General features: G+C 42.6%; 1 long non-coding RNA gene across 1 annotated transcript in view; it reads right to left on the bottom strand.

The window, feature by feature from the left end:
- Nucleotides 1-20,680, bottom strand: part of LOC140700293 (uncharacterized) — a 57,505-nt gene that overhangs the window by 14,922 nt on the left and 21,903 nt on the right. Inside the window, exon 3 of the long non-coding RNA XR_012078683.1 lies at nucleotides 18,608-18,682. This is a non-coding gene — a long non-coding RNA (uncharacterized lncRNA). The remainder of the gene's footprint in view (nucleotides 1-18,607; nucleotides 18,683-20,680) is intronic.

Here is a 20,680-nt window from a genome sequence, read left to right as displayed (position 1 = left end):
GCAGACAAAAATCCCTGCTCTCCCAGAAAGGTCCTCACATTCAATAATGATGAAGCGATTTCCTGTGTCCTCTTAAAAAGCTTATGTGTACCTTCTTCTGGGAATATTACCAAACTCATCGATGGCTCTAGAACAATCTTTAGGTCCACAGAGAAGCAAGTGGGGCTTTTAAATCATGGAGAAGGGGTATGCAAAGGCAGGATGGAGTTTTTCTTGTGAAGATGAAAGGAATCATGAAAAAGTAAAGGAAACAGCCAAAGAGTTTACAGGTGGAGTCTGGGCAGTTTTCAGGTGATGTCGTCTCATTCCAAGGAGAACTCAGTTATTCTTTTCTCTTCCCACTCCCCCATCCTAATCTTGCAGCAGAGTTTAAAGGGCTGGAAGAAATGTGAGTCTGACATATGGGCACCAATTAGGCTTTTCTACGTCCAGGAAATAAAATACTAACTTCTATAGATGTTTCGAGTGGAAATTGCAAAGTCATTTGTCCCCTGGAGAAGTATGGAAGCACTTGCTGTGGTTTCCTGTTTTGCACAGTCTCCCTCCCTGCCAGCTTGTTGTCTCGACAAATTTATTTTCAATAGTGGTAGGACATATGCTTATAATTTTAGGAATGGAGGCACTTTAGATAAGGTGGAACTTGTCACTGGAAAATGAGCTCCAGTGAAGTTGTTTCCTGGTCCCATATTTCAAGATATGTTGGTTATCCTCCAAAAAGGGCCCGAATCAACAAAATTAACTCAGAGCTTTGTGCAAACTTCTGACCCAGGCCCAGATCATATTTTAAACGACACATAAACATTTGCTTTGTACCCCGTCTCCTCAGTGCCGGCACTCTTCTCCCCAACCCAGCTGCCACAACTTGGAAAATACTGCTAAGCATAAAGTTTTCATTTATTTAAACAAATATCTGGTGAAGAAAGACAATGGAGACAATCAAATTTTGGTGGCGGTTGGGGCGGGGCTGAGGGTGGGGGAAGAGTTGAGAAAAGATCAGCAATGAATTTCATTCTCCTCCAGTCATCACTAGGGCATCTGGGGTGACCCGTTAGGTCCTTGCCAAAAGCCAAACAAAAGGGCAGACTTGTCAGAGGTGAAGAAATTTTTTGTGCATACTCTTTGACTCAAGCTTCTTAAAACCAAAGTGTCTCTTACAGATGTGCTTACAAGTTACTTTCCTCGCTCGGAGGCTCAGTTTCCCTCATCTGTGAATTGGGGTTAATAACACAGCTCCTGGGGTATGGTCCTATGTCAAGCACCAGGCATGCTGGGGTCACCGCCGGAGTGGGCAGTACAAGGGAGTCACACACATGTGCACATGCGCACAACAGCACGTTCACGGAGTTGTTTATCTCACGTTTAGAGAGTTGGTGGTAAAGCCTCGGATTAGAGTCTTTCCATTACAGGTGACCCAACCAGCAATGTCTTTAGACTCAACTCAGGAGCCACTTGACAGGATTGTTCAGAGAAACGCACTTCAATCCTAGACAAAGTCAGCTCTCCTTGACGGCTGAAGCATGTCTTCCAGCTCCAAGAGGCCATTTAGATAACAGAGGCAAGTCTGAGATGAGAAATGGCTGATAGCAGCCCCAAAATAGAGCCAATCTGAGGTGGAATAAAAGCCCTCTGTTGCTCATCAGTGTCAGCGGCACCTGTGTGTGAAAGGTGTCGGGAGCTTCCCTTATAAGGTGGGAGATGGGTCTCCGGCAGACAAGCGCAGAGTCTGGAAAACTGCTGAACTGGAGAAGGTCACTGCTCCGGCCACTAATGTGACACCTTTCCTACCGCCTCATTTCGCAAAGAAACCAAGGCTCACAGAGGTTGAGTCAGTTACCCGAGATCACGTCTTTAGATGGAGGCAAAACTAAGAAGGAGAACTCCGGTCTCCAGCCTCTGAGCCCCATCGGTGACCTCCCCTTGTTTCCTGGGGTCAGCCCGCCTCGCTGGGGCTCAAGAAGGATTATTCTGGACAACATCCGGAGTGGAGGAGAGGCAAGGCTTTGAGGAGCAGGGAGCACCAAAGAAGACAGGGAAAGGAAGTTTCTTTAAAACAAAAACAAAAACAAAAACACAGGCAGAGAGTAAGAAGAAGAGAAAGAAATGTGTTTTTAAATATAAAGTTGATGGGGGCGGCTGTGTTTAATCAAGCTAGGATGGCTGTGATGATGTATGACCAGAAGCAAGGACTGTGGTGTCGGATGGACCCTCCTGAGGGCACTGGAGCAGCTACAGAAAGCAAATGACAAGCTAAAGTCCTTTCATTCTGACTTTTCTTGAAGTCATACTGTCCCCTGGAACATTGCGAGTGGGATGATGAAGATTTAGCAAAATTCAAGACAGAACAGATTCTGAGGATAAATTGGTGCCTACTACTAATTAAAATGGATCTGAGAATATGACCCCAGACCATCAGTGTCATCATCACCTGGGAACTTACTAGAACTGCAAATTCTCAAACCCCACCCCAGACTTACTAAATCAGAGACTCAGGGTGTGGGGCCCAGCAATCTGTTTTAACAAGCCCCCAGGTGATCTGACGCATATTAATGTTTGAGAATCACAAGTTTATACAGACTTGAACTCCTGTCTTCTCCACTCATAATCGGCGTGACTTTTGGCATGACTTTTAGTCTAAGCCTCAGTCTTCTCAGCTGTGTCAGCTGGACTCTGACGATCCTACATTATGGGACTATTATGAAAATTAAGTAATACGTATATAGAGCTTAGAAAAGAGTCTGTCACAGAGCATTCAGAAACGGTGGGGTTTTTTTGGAACCATCTTTTAGGGCTGTAATGAGGATGAAAGGGTTTTTAGAGTTTAGCACAGTAAACAGTAGGCACATAATAAATAGTCTGTGCTCAGTAATGCTAGCTGGCAGCAGTATCAGTGGTAGTGGAAGTGGTAGTGATATACTACTTAACACCTATATTGTATTTATCCTGGACTAGGCATGTTTGTGAGCCCTGTACATACTACACTGTAATACTTAAAACAACTCTATTAAGCATAATTATTACCACCTTTAAGATGAGGAAATCATGCTACAGAAGGGTTAAGTTTCTCTGTCAAGGTTATATAGCTAATAAGTGATAGAACAAGGATCCAAAACCAGGTTGTCTAGTTCTGGAGTCTGTGTGCATAAGCACTAATCTGGGGAGATAGGAAGAGATGCTGAGAGAAGGGAAGGAATAGGAGAGAGAACAGAGGGGATGGGAGGAGGGGGAGGGGAGAGAAGATGCCATTTTATATTTATTCCATTTCCTAAAAATGGAATCCATCTTCTTGCACAATTTACAGCCAAAGAAATGATGAATAGCGCTGCCTCCAGCCTGAGGTTCCAAGGAAGGGAAGACAAATGTTCAGCAGGAGCCCCCAGGGGCAGGGGGTTGGCCAGCTCTGGGTTTATATCTTTTTCACTGGTAATGATCTGGGAAATAGAAAAACATTACCTGTCAGTGTCACTGGAGCTGGTGCTATTGGGAAAGGCCCCACAGGACATACAAAAGGAACTAATAGAGAGAATTCAGAAATCCTGGCCAACGGTGGGCCAAGACAGCTGTAGAGACCCTAATCCCAATCGGATTTGGGGGAGGGGGCAGGGGAGAGGCAAGTGAAAGCACGTGTCTTTTGGTCCACTGTCACACTGCAATAGAAAAGCCAAAGTTCCTCCAAAGAGCCAAGGCCACAGCAGAGAGAAATTGGAGAGACAGTGCCTGCAAAGTGGAGAAAGGGAACCCCCTTTCCTTCTTCCCTTGCAGCCTGCAAGGGCACACCTGGAAGATGGCCTTTGGTATTTGCTGGGATACTTCAAACATAACTCCACTTTCTAAAGGTACTCAGGGAAGAGCAACCACAAAAGAATGAGGAACAGAAGAAAGGGATTCCTAGATGTGGGAAATACATACGTTGGTAATGACGAGGGGAATGAGATTCGTTTGCCAGCACAAGAAAAGGAAAGTTTCAATTCAGCTGATCTGGTATTTATTACATGCCCACTACTTGTTAATTACTCTCTAGGTTCTGGTAAAGCAAGAGACAAATGAAACCCAGTCCTGCCTTGAAAAGTTCCCAGTTTAATGCAGGAAGAGAATTGTAAACAAATAATTATATGTATTGTAAAAAAGGGCCATTAAAGGGATATCCTGAGACTGCAGAGTAGGTGTATATAACTCAGTCTAGCCCAGAAGGGCCCAGGTATTAGGGAAGACTTCCTGGAGGAGGTGATGCTTGAGTTGAGTCTTAAAATATAAGGAATATATCAGGTAGGATGCCTGTGGTTGCATGTAACAAAAAATCTAAACTCAACTGCCTCTCATGATAAGGGAACTTACTATACCACATAGTACAGAGACTAGAGATCATCCAGATTAGTTAAACCAACAGCTGGACAATGATTTCAAGGAGCCAGTTTCTTTCCATGTCTCTCTTTTGCCCTCCTCAACATGTTAGCTGTGTTCCCAAACCACCATCCCTCGTAGTCACAAGATGGCTGCAGAAATTCCAGACATCACATCTGGACATATCCATGTCAAGAAGGAAAGGGTTCTCTTTCTGCTTTTGTTTTTTGTGTTTTTTGTTTGTTTTTTGAAAGAAGTAAGTCTTTCACAAAAGGCTCCCCTATAGACTTTCCCTTATATCTCATTGTCCAGAATGGTTATTCATCCCCACATCTAATCCATTCCCTATAGGGGGTGGGGGGAAACAGGAATTAAAATCCACCATAATTAACTTAGAGCATTAGGGATCCATCACCCAAGAGAAGAGCAGTTACCTAAATAAAGGCAATAAGGGCCCAGATTATGGAGGATGTTTCATGGACCACATTTAACAGGGCAGGTGTTTACAATAACCGCCTTTCTTCGCTAATAGCTTTATTCAAGTATAATTGAAATATTTAAAATGTCACATATTTAAAGTATACAATTTGATATGATTTGACATATGTATGCCTGTGTGAAAGATCATCACCATCAATACAATGAACATAATCAGCACCCCTAAAAGATTTCCCCTCAGGCCCCTTGCTACCCACTCCACCCTCTTGCCCACAGGCAACCACTAATTGACTCAGCAAAATTATTTTGAAATTTGCCCATGATTTTGTGTGTATTAACTGTTCATTCCTTTTTATTGCTTAGTAGTAGTCCATTGTATAGATACTACAATTTGTTTATCCATTCACCTGTTGATGGATATTTGGGTTGTTTCCAGTTTGTGTTATGACAAGTAAAACTGCTATGAACATTTGTAGAGAGGTCATTGTATGAATAGATGCTTTTATTTCTCTTGAGTAAATTTCTAGGAAGACAAAGACCAAATCATATGGTAGGTATAATAGGCATACGGTTAACTTTTAAAGAAACTGTCTTCCTGTTTTCCGCAGCAGTTGTACCATTTTACATTCCTATCCGTGGTATCTGAGCATCTCAGTTGCTCTACATCATCACCAGCACTTGATAGGGTCAGTCCTAATGTTAGACTTTCTCAGAGAGGTCAACAACTCCTTTCTACAATAAATACTTTGTAACACCCCCTCTATTATCAGGAAATAAAAGTTGTTATGATACCTGTCCATAATGCAGAATTACAAAGATGCCAACACAATGCCCTAACTGTAAAGTGAAAGAGAAATAAAAAGAAAATTTCTAATAAAATAACATGTGTTTCATTATGTAAATAAGTGGGCTATCCTGGAAGCCATAATAAAATAGTCAAATGTTTACTCGTGCATGTGGAGTCACTGTGGATGCTCCAGAGACAGCTGCAGAGCAATAGAGGGTGTCGTTTGCCAACCCAAACCCTACAAGCAGCACTGCCATCCCCGATGTGATTTGACAAAATGGCCAACAACTTTGACTAAACTCCTAGACAAAACAACTGCATTTGTGTAAAAATTAATATTTATTAAAACTATGGAAAAACTGCTTTCTGCTTATACTTATAAAGTTAGATTCTAGGCTCAGATAGAAAGAGATCTATTTGACAGAAATAGACTCATGGACAGAGAATACAGACTTGTGGTTACCGGGGGGGGGGGGGGGGGTAGAGGGTGGGAAGGGATAGACTGGGATTTCAAAATTGTAGAACAGATAAACAAGATTACACTGTATAGCACAGGGAAATATACACAAAATGTTATGATAAATCACAGAGAAAAAAATGTGACAATGAGTGTGTATATGTCCATGTATGACTGAAAAATTGTACTGAACACTGGAATTTGACACAACACTGTAAAATGATTATGAATCAATAAAAATGTAAAAAAAAAAAAGAAAAAGAAAGAGATCTATTTGTTTCTTTTTCTATGTACCTGAATGTCCAGTGGGTGTTAGACAGCCATGTGGGCAAGACCTTTGATTATATTCTAGATTAAAAAAAAAATCTAGACAGGATATTATTGGTACAATTTGGGAAATTTATAAATATGGACTGTAAATTATCAATGTAAGGTAGAATTGTATCAGTGTTAAATTTCCTGAGTCTATAATCTATAGCTCTGTAAGAGAATGTCCTTGTAATTAGGAAAGATAAGTGAAACATTTAGGGGTAAATTATTAGGATGTCTGTGATTAAATCTCACATGATTTAGCCAAGGGGAGAAAAAGAGGTTTTCCTATAAACACACAGAGAAAATAATAAAGCAAATGCGCCAAAATATTACCAGTTGGAGAAGACAGGTGAAGGGTACCCAGGGTTCCTTGAACTATTCTTGCATCTTTTCTGTCAGTGTGAATACAGTCAGCCCTCAGTATCTACAGGTTCCATATCCACAGACTCAATCACCCATGGATCGAAAATATTTGGGGAAAAAAAACTACTATGTTCCAAAAAGCGAAACTTGTATTTGCCTTGCACTAGCAACTGCTTACATAGCATTTACATTGTATTAGGTACCATAAGAAATCTAGGGATAAATTTAAACTATACAGGAGAATGTGTGTAGGTTATATGCAAATACTACACCATTTTATATAAAGGACTTGAGCATCCATAGTTCTGGTACCCACTGGGGTCTTGGAACCAATCCTTCATGGATACTGAGGGACTGCTGTATTTTCCAACAGAAAAAGTTGAAGGAAGGTTGGGAAGCTTTTTGTTGGCTACAGAGCTTAAAGAAAGGAAAGTTATGCAGGATGTGGGATAATTCTCTGCCATGTGAAACAGCTCCCTGCTCCTGCTCCTTCCTAAGCTTCAACCTACTAAATGCGGATTGTCACCCTGAATGGCTATAGAGTTTAAAAGTGCCCCCCCACCTCCTGAACATTTCCTTTAACTGAGACAGAGACAGAGACAGAAAGCGAGCCAGCACTTGGTACCTCCCCACTCCCCTGAGACCCATAACTGGAGGAGACCCCAGGTAGTGACGGGCACTGAGTCAGGGGTCAGAAGAATTCATAGGCTTCTGGAGCGAAACAGAGATCATCTCATTGCTCAAAGCGGGGTCCGTGGACCAGCAGTACCAGCTTGGGGAGTGGGGCCGGGAGGGGGGTGTTGATTGAAATGAGTCTCAGCTCCTACCCCATGCTCCTCACCCCCACCCCCAAACTGAGGAATCAGAATCTGTGTTTTAACAAGATCTAGGTGATGTTACGGCATCTTAAAGTTGGAGAAGCTCCGCTTTAGACTGTGGATTTTAAGCCGTGTCCTCTGAGCAATCCTGTGGGTGGCGTGAGCGTGGAGAGGGGGTCGCCTTCATTCCTGTTCCAACCAGAGACCCAGTTGCTTGGGCTTCCATTTAACCCTTGGGTTGAAGAAAAGGGTAGACAGCTAAAAACATTTGAAAACCAGCCTCCAACTCTCATTCTACCAATGACGAAACAGGGGCCCCTGGAGGTTACAAGACTTGCCAACATGCACAGGATGTATTTGTGACAATCAGGACTCAAACCCAGAGCTCCCCACTCTGAGCACCATGCTCTTCCCACTAGTGCTCTGAGCTTGTTTTTCTAAATAAGTCCAGTAAGAGGCTGAACTAGGTGACTACGGCTGTCACTCAGCACAGGCAGATCGCAGCCCGGCCCACTCCCCACTGGAGGCTGGGCAGCAGACCCCCGCAGCATAGCCCACCCCAACTCACAGACTTCTGGGCAAATACTTGGGATGTTGGCTCAGACCACTAAGCTTGTGTTAGAGACCCTCCGTACCATCTCCCCAATACCATCACCAAACAGCCCCCTAGCCCTGCCCAAAGTCCATGGAGGTCAGAAGAAACAGTTTTCTTTCGAATCTAAACTGAGTTAGCTCTGGGATCTGAGATTAATCATTGCATTTCTTACAGTAAAAGCGAGGGCTGTCACAGTGGTTGTTATTCCCAACTGTTTTACCTCCCAAGGGCTGTCTGAGACATTTCGCCTGCCCGGGCCTTCCAAAATTATCATCTGCCTCTTAGGCAAAGCTGTTTTTATTAACTCATGATCTGCGGCATTACTAATTTATTACTTTGCTTTGTGTAGTGACTTGTCTTAAAAAGGCTGGCAATTAATCACATCTCCCTGCTCCAAGAGTCTTGATTTTAACTTCCTTTTCTGTTTTTACACTTATACACAAGTTTGAAACAGTGAAACGACCCTAAAGCATAGATGAAACCACAGATTAGGTTTTTTTGCATGTTCAAAAAGTGGAGCAAAATCAATGAAAAGGAAACATTTTCATCTAATTGGAAGAGATTATGCCCAAGTTTTGTTTATTCAAATACAGTCTTTCCTCAGCAGGATTGGACGTATACTCCCGAGTAAGGCACGTTAACCAGCCACTCAAACTAAATCAGTTAATAGGCTGATCCAGTTTTCCAGTTTCAGCTGACTGATAAACACAAACTAAACAAAAGCATCAAAGCCAAAGAACAAACTGGGAACTGACTGTTCTTTTGCTTTTATGTTTTCTGCTATTGTTTACAAACTTGAGGCAGAGAAGCCAGTGAAAAGTCCACTCGTACTTCTATCTTCAGTGACTTTTTAAATTGTGTATTCTTCGAACTGGCTCTAGATGGATCAGTGATCAATCTTGAGATTATTCAAATTAGCTAAAGTGAAAATCATGCAACTGACTAGCTGCTACTGCCTTGCACTTGGTTCCAAGAATTTTGCTGTCAGGCCACAAGATGTGCATTCTCTTTTTTTATGAGTCCTTTGTTTCAGATTCACACAGGGGAAGCCAGAAGTCTAGGAGAGCCAATGTTTGGTTTTATTTCTCTTGGAAATCCTGGTTGCTCATTGTGATGGACTGATTCATGTTCCTCCCAAATTCATATGCTGAAGCAACCCCCAGTTCTTCCGAATGGGACTATATTTGGAGATAGGGTCTTTAAAGAGGCAATTAAGTTAAACTGAAGTCATTAGGATAGTCCCTAATCCAGCATGACTGGTGTCCTTATGAAAAGAGGAAAATTGGGCACAGACATGTACAGAGGAAGACCATGTGAAGACAGGGGGAAGATGGCCATCTGCAAGCCAAGAAGAGTGGTCTCAGAAGAAACCAACCCTGCTGACACCTTGACCTTGGACTTTCAGCCTCCAGAACTGTGACAAAATACATCTCTGTTGGTTAAGAGTCTTTGTTATGGCAGCTATAGGAAACTAATATGCTCTGCTTTCATTCAGGTCTTAAATGTTCTATTTAAGCTGAAAAAAAAACAATACATTTGACTATAAAAAGTTACATATGCTCATAGGGAGTAGAAATCACCTGAGAAGAGAATGTGGAAGTCTGGGCTGGCCACAGAGCAAATGTGTAGCTATGAGACAGATTCTTCCCAGGGACTCGGCACCTGGCTGGTTGGAAGTCATACTCTCTAAATGAGCTTCTCCTCTTACAGGTCAGGAGGGGACAAATTCTGCATGAGCCAGAGAGGCTTCTCTGAGCTTCCTCCCCAGGGGAATGGATACAGCTCCATGAACATGGGCTCCTGGGAGATGACATATGGTTTGATGATTTGAAGGAAAGTCCGTAGATATTTCAGTCACTAGGCGAAGTTAGATAATTCATGTAAGCTAATTAATGTAAGACGATCCTCGAAATCTTAGTGCCTTGATACGAAAAAATATGATGTGTCTTTGCGATAAAATTTGCTATGGCTTAGCAGGAGTTCATCTCCAAGATCTTCTCCAGGGATCCAGGGTCCCTCCATCCTGTGATACTGCTGTCTCAACATGGGGCTTTCAGGATCACTATGTTGGGGGGCAAGAAAGAGCACACACACACCAGCTTTTACCTCCTAAACCCAATGTGACACGTAAGCTCATGACCCATTTGTTCCAGCTAACACCAAGGGAAGTGGGGAAATGGAGTGGAGCATGTGGACTATTTGCTGAGCTAGGAGGGTCTCTGTCATTTTTTGAACATTCATTTGCACTAGCTACAGCGCTAAGACTTTTACAGGTAGTCTTTTTTTTTTCCAGCTATCAAAGACTTTTTAAAAAATTGAGGTGAAATTCATATGATATGAAATTAACCATCTTAAAAAGAACATTTCAGTGACATTCAGTGCCTTCACAATATTATTCAACCACCACCCTTATCTAGTTCCAAACATGTTCATCACCCCAAAGGAAACCCTGTACCCATTAAGCCATCATTCTACCTTATCCCCTCCCCCAAGCTCCTGGCACTTACCAATCTGTTTTCTGTCTCTATGGATTTACCTATTCTGGGTACTTCATATAATGGAACCATACAATATGTGACCTTTGTTGTCAGGCTTCTTTCACTTAACATAATGTTTTTGAGATTCACCCATGTTGTAGTATGTAACAGTATTTCATTCCTTTTTATTGTTGAATAACATTCCACTGTGTGCATATACCACAATTTGTTTGTCCAATGTATGCATGTACCCTTATTTGCAGTTAAGGAATGAACAGCTCTTGACAGATGTTTGGGCTGCTTCCACATTTTGGCCGCTGTGAATAATGCTGCTATGAACATATAGTGTCTTGCTTCATCCCTTTTTTATAAATGTGGAAACTGAGACTTAAGAGGTTAAGTTGCCCAAAGTCAAATAAAAGTAAGTGGTAGAACCCACATGGAGATTCAGATATGTCTGTTTCCAGAAGCCCATAGCCACGAGGCTATACTGATGGGAAATTTTTTACTAAGAATCTCAAAACTCTTATCTTTATTTTTATTTGTCTTTGAATCACTTGAAAACTGAAAGGTCAAAATCCTGAAGTATTTGAAATGATGGTCTTCACTGTCTAAATTATCTGAATTATCTGGGTGACTTGAAGATATGAAGACTTGGGTTTAAGACTGGTGATAACTTTCATCGATCTTATAAGTGTATCCAGTGCAGCATTTTATTTTCAATGTTAAAAAATTTCACCGAGGTAGTATTTCCTCTCAGTGTGCTTTGCTTTCTTTTAAAAAGAAGACGTTCAGATGTTTCACACAGTTTCAACAGATGGTCCCCAAAGTGTCAAAGAAATGAACAATGAAGTAAGATGATGGCACACAGCTTACAGGTTAAATTTTCATGGACACCCCTGGAAAAGGAGAGCTTGCCCTCAAGATAACCTGCGACTCATAAACTGAGAAGAACTGTGTAATGCTGAAGGGTCAAAAAAAATCCGAAAAAATGCCAGAGCAGGGAGAGGTCACCGGCCCCAAACAAATCAGACCCACCCAAACACTGATCAGAGCCATGCCTTCCTGATGGCTGAAGTGAATTCTCTTTGTCTATTTGCACTGTGATGGATTATTATTTTTAAGTCATTGGTCATCTTTAAAATATGGTCTTTTGTTTTGGCTCCAGACCTACTCACTCATTTAGTTTGAACACAACAACTTCAGTAATACAGTGATTTTTTAAAAAAAATTATTTAGAGACACATTCATATGGCTCAAAACAGATACTCTGACCTGTGAGACTTGCCCTTAATTTGACCTTGTCTCCAAGAACCTTACTGGAGACAATAGGAAAACCTCAAATATTCAGACTAATTGCATGGTGGGGGAGGACAGAAACCAGATGAAGTTAGTGGGAAGTCTGAGTTATAAAAGTTTCTAAGAAATACCATCCTATTTTTTTCCTAAGCTATATTCAAAATCAAAATGCTGCTAATAAAAGGCCAATGGATAGAAACATTCAATATTAGTTCTTGCACTGGTCAGCAGTTTGGGGCCCTGTTTTCATTGGTTTGAAGCAGAATTAGAAAAGCAAGAACTGTGCAAATGTTGATTAAATTTATTCAGCTTTCAAATTCTGAGGTTATTTAGTTCCTAATGTTTTGATTTTTAAGTTATTCTTTCTTTCAAGAAATGATGGTGAAATAGGTTTTCTAAAAGAAAAAGAACTTAAAAATAAATTAATTAAAAAAAAAAGAAAAGAAAAAGAACTTGTTTATTTAGCAAAGCAAAAACATGACACTCCTTTGGTCAAACTCCCAAATATTTCAAAAATTTTATTCACCTGTAAAATCTAGCACCACTGGGCTCACTATTCTTAGAGACCTACCTTTCTTAATAAATGAGTAACAGGTTGGTAAATATCTGGTGTCAACATCTTTCCACAGAGGCAGTTGGGAGTAGTGTTTAAAAGCCTGGGCTTTGGGATCAGTCAGATCTCAAGTCCAACCTTGGTTGTACCACTTGCAGAGTTAAGACCCTGGGCAAGTCATGTGACATCTGCAGACCTCTGTTTCCTTATCTGTAAAATGAGGATGATAACAGCACAGTGTCTATCTCTTACAGTTAATATGAGGAAGAAATAAGAAAGTGAATGTGAAGCAATTAGCACATGGTGAATACTCAATGAATGTTATTTATTATTATTATTATTAACATTATTAATAAATGAATGACTATTTGAAACATACACTCTTAGCAGGAGTTCAGACTGTACTCTTCCTTATATTATGAATTTGCTAGGCAAACCCTGCCTCCTGGGATGTTTCAAAAATGGATTGGTTTGGCCCCTGTTAAATGAGCCTAGCTTTCAGATCATAGCATATAAAGTATTGAGATTTTTGGCCTGATATTCCTCCCTCCAAGAGCAGAGGGAAGAAACCCCTCTCTGCTCTCCCACCACCTCCCTATCTTGGGCTCCCCGGTATGGTAGGAATGTCTTGGCCATTATGCTGCCTTACAATGCTCTCAGGTTCCACAGGGACATCAGGAAAACCAGAGACGGACGCTGGTGGTAGCCCTCCTGGCTCCTCCCTCAACCACATGCAGACTCTCAAGGAAGCTTAGAGACAATGTCTGTCTGACCTTATCATTTTATCCACAAGGCAACTAAAGTCAAGGCTGTTAGAGTGACAGAGCAGTAAAGTTAGGGAGCAAAAGAGTCAAGGCTGAGTGCATGTTTAAAGTCCTTATTTCATCCTCTCTAAATAACTGCACACTGGATGGCCATAATGACTTCCTTCATGAGGCTCAAGCAGTTTGCACACATATGTACTTGTCCATCACCAAACACTGAAGGAGAGGTAACTTGGGGACCGTGCTGAATTTTGTCGCTCATTCAGCGCCATCCGCCATATGGAGCCCCCTCCCTGCCTCTCTTTTACCATCTCTTTCTGCCTCCTTCCAAACACCCAGTGCCCTCAGGTCATTCTATTCCAGTCCCCTGTTATCTGTCCTCATAGCACCTTGTACTTCTCTTTCCCAGATCTTATCACAATTCAAATTTTGCTTCTCCCCTTCCAGACTCTAAACTCTCAGAGGGGCTGGGTCTGTTTTTGCTCAACATTGTATCCCAGCTTTTGGCATGAAGCCTAGAACATCACACACCTTCAGTAAGTATTTGTTAAATGGATGGAGGGAGGAAGAGAGGGATGGATGGATGCACAGATGAATGGGTGGGTGGATGGGATACTCAGACTACTATCATCCCATGGAAGTCTAGGATTAGAATCTCCTACTGCTTCTTGTCCCATCAAAATGCAATGCCCTGTTTTCCACATTTACAGCTTCTTGCTCTCTGAGTCTTTTTAACTTGTTACACACATCTAAATACTCTGCAAAGCAATGTCCGTGCGTTTTAACAGTAACTTTTGTCCAAACAAAATGCCAGACGAGTAACTCTGATAGTGAAACTGCAGGCCTTGAGGGCCTGGGGAAGAGTAAGGGATGAGTCAGAAGTCCCTTCGGCAACCTCTCAATTCAGCAATTCCAGTAAATCAGGAAGCCAGTATAGTGAATGGTTTAGTGCGAAGCTTCCAGCCTCAGACGGCACAGACCTGGGCTCCACCTCCACCACTCAGTGGCTATGTAGCACAGGGCATGTTCCTTAGCTTCTCTGTGCCTCAGTTTCCTGCGCTGTCAAACTGAGATGATACAGCTCAAGCCATGGGGTTTCTTGGTTATTCTGAGAACTGAATAGCGTGTTCTATCCAGAACACTTAGAACAGTACTTGGCCTGCCTCAGTAAACACCAGCTATCATTTCATACGAACTCAGGCCTTGCTTTTCCACCCCAAGTAACATTACTGTGTGGATCTTTATCTGATTGCAACATCTGTTTCCAAATCCCAGCCGAAGTTTGACTTGCCGCCATAGAGAAAGTTCACAGGACTCTGTCTTTGCTTGTAGGCCTGCGCGAAGCAGCATGCCAGGCGGCCCTGGGGAACAAGACGACACCCCGTGGCGTGATGACTTGAGAGGGCAGCCTCCACTTGGCAGTGTAAATTCTGGAATGTGTGCTTTTAGGAAAGTCAGCTGTACAAAGGAGGTGGGCTTTGCTGGGCTGAGAGCGTGTTTCTGGAGCCCAGATGGAGCAGATGAGGACCCGCAGACCTGGGTGGGTGCAGAGACCTGTTCCTAAGGCAACTGTGGCATCACACCTTGGTCTGATGGCCCTGACCGCTGGCGATCTGTACCCTGGGCCTCTCTCCCCTGGCTGATAAGCCCCTCTCAGGGCCTCTCTGTAACGTTCCCATTTCAGTGTGTTTACCTTTACGACAAATGCACATTTCATTATTAATGGAGGCCCAGGGTGAACGAGCAGCTGTTGCTTCTCACTTTGCTTTACAGACTTCAGAAGCCTCCATTAAACTCCTTGGACGAAAGGGTCCAAGGGGCTGCAGCTCACACACCACCCACCCCATCCCCCGAGTCCTTGTTTACGTGGAAAGTGAAAGAAAAAACGGAGAGCAGCCAAAAAAGGTGAAATTCGAGGAACCAGACACTGCCACTTGGATGAGAAGCCGTAAGCCACACAGAGCAACTCCTGATCCTCTTTTACTGAAGCCTAGAGGGAGAACTTGTCAGAAACCAAGGGGCCGGCAAGGAAAGGAAAAGAATGGGGTCATGTCCCATGTTCTCAGGGACAATTCTCTCAGACCTTTTCCAGAAAAGCTCTGTGTGAAGTAATCCAGTAACAAGACAGATATTCTGTGAGTCCACTTACGTGACGTACAGAGAATAGTCCAAAACCACAGAGTCAGGAAGTAGATGAGGGGTTGCCAGTGGGGCTGGGGGTGCAGGGAAATGGGGAATACTGTTCAATAGGTAGCGTTTCAGTTCTACCAAACAAAGAGAGTTCTGGAGACGGATGGTGGTGATGGTTGCACAACATTATGAATGTACTTCATACCACTGAACTATACACTAACAATGGTCACGGAGGTAAATGTTACGTGTATTGTGCTAACATATCTGTACCTATATGTTCTGCTCCTTGGAGAGCAACTTGCATTAATTCAGAGATATGGTCACGATGTGTGGAAGCGGCTTCTCTTCCAAGCTGTTTAGAAATATGTGCCCAACTTAACTCTGGGACTGGCTTGAAGAACAGGCAATGTCAAAGCAGCTCTGAGTCACACTGAGGAAGGTTCAGCAAAACCTGGTGGAGTCAGCCTGTTGCAAAAATGTGGAGAAGCTAAGGTTGGTCTTTCCCTCATCTCCCATTTCTTCTAGTTTCCCCAATTTTATCTGGCTTTTATGCTCTCTTCTGAATTTCTTCCATCACAGAGAAAGGTTTACCACCTGCTTGTAGATAAAACTGTATTTTGGTCCTTGCACCTGGTAGACACTTTGGTAAATATTAGCTGAATGAATAAACTATCCTCACCCCACCCCAAGAGTACCAATGATTTATAAAGTCCACTTACTCTTCCCAAACCTCTTTCATTTCTATTACCTCATTTTGGCCTCAAAACACCCATTCAGGTTTGTCACCACTGGGGACTTGGCAGAAGGGACATTAGTGTTGCCATTTCTCAGGTGAGGAAAATCAAGGTGCACTTGGCCAAGGTCACACAGTCAGTGTTTGAAGGCGTAGGCTTAGCATCAGGGCTCCTGGCTGGCTGCTCAGTACCCTCTGTACACAGTCAGGATGGCTCATCCTCAGGAGAACACTGACATTTATGGAACACGTATCATGTGCCAGGTACCAGCTAAGAGCTTTATGTGTGTCATCTTCCTTGATCCCACCACAACCCTCCAGGGAGATTTTATTATTATTCCCATTTTGCAGAAGAGGAAAATAGGGTACAGGTTGGGGTGGTAAAGAGAGAGAGAAACACATCGCTAGTAAATCATGCAACCAGGATGCGACCCCAAGCTGTCTGGCTTAAATCCATGCACTGAACTACTATATAATTACTGTCTTAAGACGAAAGTGATGTAATATTACCCGGCAAAGAAGTTTTTTCCAAGGAAACCCAGAGAAAGAGGAAATGTTTAATCCAAAGGATGGCCCCCTACAGGGGGACTCTCAGGTGTTTGGGGACCAGAGGAAGTATTTGGGGGCAAAAATGACTCTTTCTTTGGAAACTTCTCTGGCCTGAAGTTCCTAGTCTTTGAAGTCTATTCAACTGGAATAGATTTTGCAGAAAAACTCTCCAATACATTCCAGTTTAAAGGGAAATTCTAGACCATTGCCCCAGTTTTACTGACCCAGGTTAATCTTTCATGTTGCCCAAGGGAATCATCTTCAACAGAGTCTATTTTGATTCTAAGGTCCAGTAGATTTCACTCGTTGTACCAGAAACATGCCTCTGCTCTTCTGATTCTGCTCTGATTATGACAGAGACGGTAATATCGATCTTTTGATCCTACCGTCCTCTCTAATGATACGACAATGCCAAAGTAGGACTTACCTAAAAATACATAGAATAATATTAATTTTTAAAGACTCGTAATTACTTCCCCTCATAATATGATAAGTATAATGCTTATAACTATTAAAAGTAAATTTGGAGTAGATATGATTTTAATATTTAAGAAAAAGGAAGAATGTATCCTGCATGTGTCGGTGCTTTTACAATACCAAGTGAAGGAAACTAATAAAACCACCTTACATAATGAAGGAGGTTGGTTCCTACAAGTAGGAAATGCAGTAGTCAAGAGGGCCCAAGAGACCTTTAAGATGCAAATGATATCCTATCTCCCTCTCTTCCTCTCTGTCCCCATTGCTGGTCTCTGCTTTTCTTGGTACTTGGGCCTCAGTTCCCCCATCGTGGCTGAACCCTTGCCACAAAGAGGAACATGGCCTCATACAGCTTCAAGCATAATCATTCCTGACGGGAATTTTCCAGAGGAAACAGAGAGGTCTTCTCTCTGATCACATAAATATACAATCCAGGGAAGGACCCTGACTGGTTCTTGTTTGGCCAAATGCCTATGCTGGGTCCGTTCCTGTGGCCACGGAGAGGTATGATTGGCCAGGTACAGAACCCATGCTCCCTTCCGTGGTCAGCGGGTGAGTGCTGTGATTGCAGGCCCTTCTAGAACCTCCTGGGGAGGGAAGGGGCGTGGTTCCCCACAGCGGGTCGGGAGCCGTATGTGGAAACTGGCTAGTGTCACATGGGCCATTCTGTGACCCTGGCCAAGCAGGAACCACAGCCAGGGTCAACTCCAATCTAACTTTAATCATTTGGACTAAAAAGGGGATTTGGGTTAGAAATAGAAAGAATAACTTTATTATGTTTCAGAACCTACTGTCCCAATGACACACACCAAAAAGTCACGTACCTACGCACACAGACATCTCCTGGCTGCACAATACACCAGAAAGACACACAGTTGTGTTCAGTGAAGCACAGATGCTATTGCTTATCAAATGTGTGACTTTGGATGAGGTCCATTCTTTTTTTTTTCTGTCTTTAGTGGGAATAACAGCACTCCATACCTCACAGGGTCAGCGGGAGGACAAACGTGTTAATACCTGTGAAGCAACTGGTATAGTCCCTGCCTGGCTCATTAAATGCTATCCAGGTGTTTGCTGTTTTTAGTGTTAGTATTCACATCAGTATTAGGATTACGTGACCTTGGGCAGCTGCCCCCATCTCTCTGCTTCAGATTGCTTCTCTGTAAAATGCAAATGGCATTTCAAAGTGTCAGGTTTAGGTAAGAATAGCAGGTATAGAGCACCAGCATACTGCAAACAAAGCAGCCTGGCCATCATCGGGTGGGCAATGCCCTTGCTTTACAACCCCCAGCCCCGCTCGCTCGTGGGCGACCACAGAGCAAGAGAACCAAGACCCGGGTGAGAGCAGAGCCCTGCTGTTGACTCCTTTCAGGTGAAAGGAATCCAGCGTTACTCTCGAATATGCAGTCACTACAAGAGCCCCTTTGGTCTGTTCCCCATCTACAAACAGCTTTAATGTAAATTAGCAAAATTACTATATTTTTGCTCGTGAAAGAGAATAGGCAATTTCTCACCCTTTAAGTGATCGTTGACTCTTCTCTTTTCCTGCTTCCTGTTCCAATCCGTGGAGGCTTGTTGAAGATGTTAGCCTTAAAAATGAGTGATAAAGACTGTCTAAGTCACAGGCTGAGAGAGCCGGTGAGAAGTTAACCATATGATAACAATTAAGTGGTGCCTGCGCTGAGGCTAAAAACGTGAAAGGCTGTTTGAGAGTGGATTCTCAGCTGTCTCCTGTATGTAGCTTTGTCTTCAGTAATTTTTGGTGGAACTTGATCACTTTGCCTTCTTTCTGATGGCAAGTTATTTTTAAATCTCTTTTCCCAGAAACAGAATCTTATTTTAAATTCTCTTAGATTCTGAAAGTGGGCAAAAGAGTTGGGCAAAATGTGACACTTCAGAAAGTTTTGCCTGAGCCTACATTATTTCCTTATGGAGTTTTGTTTTTGTTTTTGTTTTTTTGTTTTTGTGTTTTCAACTTAAACACCTATTTCTTGGTAACAATGCAAGGCAGTGCAAAAAACTCAGCATTGGAAGTGGGGAAGGTTGGATACAGCGTTCTTGCTTTAACAGCTCTATGGAGGCGTAACTGACATATAATAAGCTGAACCCATTTCGAGTGTCAACTTTGGTAAGTTTTGAAACCATCGCCACAATCATGAAAAAGAAGATATGTCACCCTTAGAAATTCCTAGAGTTTGGATGTCTCTTTTCCCTTCCTCTAAAATGTGTCCATTTTTTTCTAAGGGAAGGGAAAACACTATTTATCATTAGGGGCATTATCCATATGAGGAACCTAGGCAGAGAAGCTGGGAGCGGGGTGACAACTCCATTACAAAACTGACTTTTAGAGCTATAAGAGGACCTAATTACCCCATTATGTAGACTATCTGCTTTCTCAGCTCCAGGTCTGCTAACTAGGAAAAAGGCTTTGGGGGCACGAGTGTCCTTCAGGAATTTCTAAACACTCCATAAACTAGGCTCGTCCAGCCCGATGGGGCTCTCTGAGGTCTTATTATAAACAGATGGGAAAGAAAGTATATTGACTCTCCGTGACCTTTTTGGAGTCACTTATAAAGACATGAGTGAAGTGAATGGTCATGAAAACACAGTTCCCTGATTTCTGAAGCAGAATTCAACCCATAAGACCCAATAGTCCCAGACAAAGGTCAAGACATATACTCAGAAACTAAACTAAAAGAAAAAAAAAAAGATAAGACCAAAGGAAACATTCATGCTCATCTGAGTCACTGCAGCTTCTGAGTTGGATCCCCTGTGAAGGACTAAAGAATTATGAAACGTTTTGGCTGGGCAGGAGGAAGGAGTGTTCACCAGATTGCCTTGCAACGCTCAGTGCAGGAAATTATCCATCAGGTGGGAGAGGATACCCTGCAATTCCATCCAGATGAGGCATGATCAGAACAATGAAGGGGCTACATTCAAAAGTGAAACAAAACCAAATGAGATGAGCTGAGGTTAGACTGAGGAGCTGGGCAGGACAGCAGCATTGGAAATAATGTCAGTTCTGTATACTCCTGGACCTTAGAAATATGTCTGTGTGTTATTTCATCTCAGAGCGCTAATTCACATCTCTTAAATTCCTTGGAAGTCCAGGAATCAGCCTAAGGGGAGGGTCAAAGGGAGCATCAATTGTTCAGGGGACAGGGGGTGTAGTATGTAATTGTTGAAACGGATTCAATATGACTGAATCTAAATAAACACATGGCTTTATCAGAGATGAAAGGCTCTGACCAGCTCTGAGCCTCTTTCCCTGAAAAGCACAGAGATACCAAAAGGGAATCTTATCAAGGGGTTTTAGAATCCAGAAGGAGATATGAAGCTGCAGACTTAAAACATACACAAGATAGGATCTAGAGACCAATTGAGCTGACTTGAATTCCCTGTGTCTTTCCTTTCATTTTTGCTTTTCTCTCTTAAAAACTGACAAATATCTGTGTGCAACCGCAGGGGGGAATTCAAGAAACACTATATTTCTGAAATAAAAGGAAGATTGGCCTTACTGTCTGTGAAAAGCCCCTTTTCCTCTTTCATGTGGGCATCCGGAGCCAGCCTCCACTAAGCCACGGAAT

The sequence above is a fragment of the Vicugna pacos genome, chromosome 2 (genome assembly GCF_048564905.1).
Source record: "Vicugna pacos chromosome 2, VicPac4, whole genome shotgun sequence".
NCBI lineage: Eukaryota > Metazoa > Chordata > Mammalia > Artiodactyla > Camelidae > Vicugna > Vicugna pacos.
Note: the sequence above shows the minus strand (reverse complement) of the source record. Positions and strands in the feature narration are given on the sequence as shown.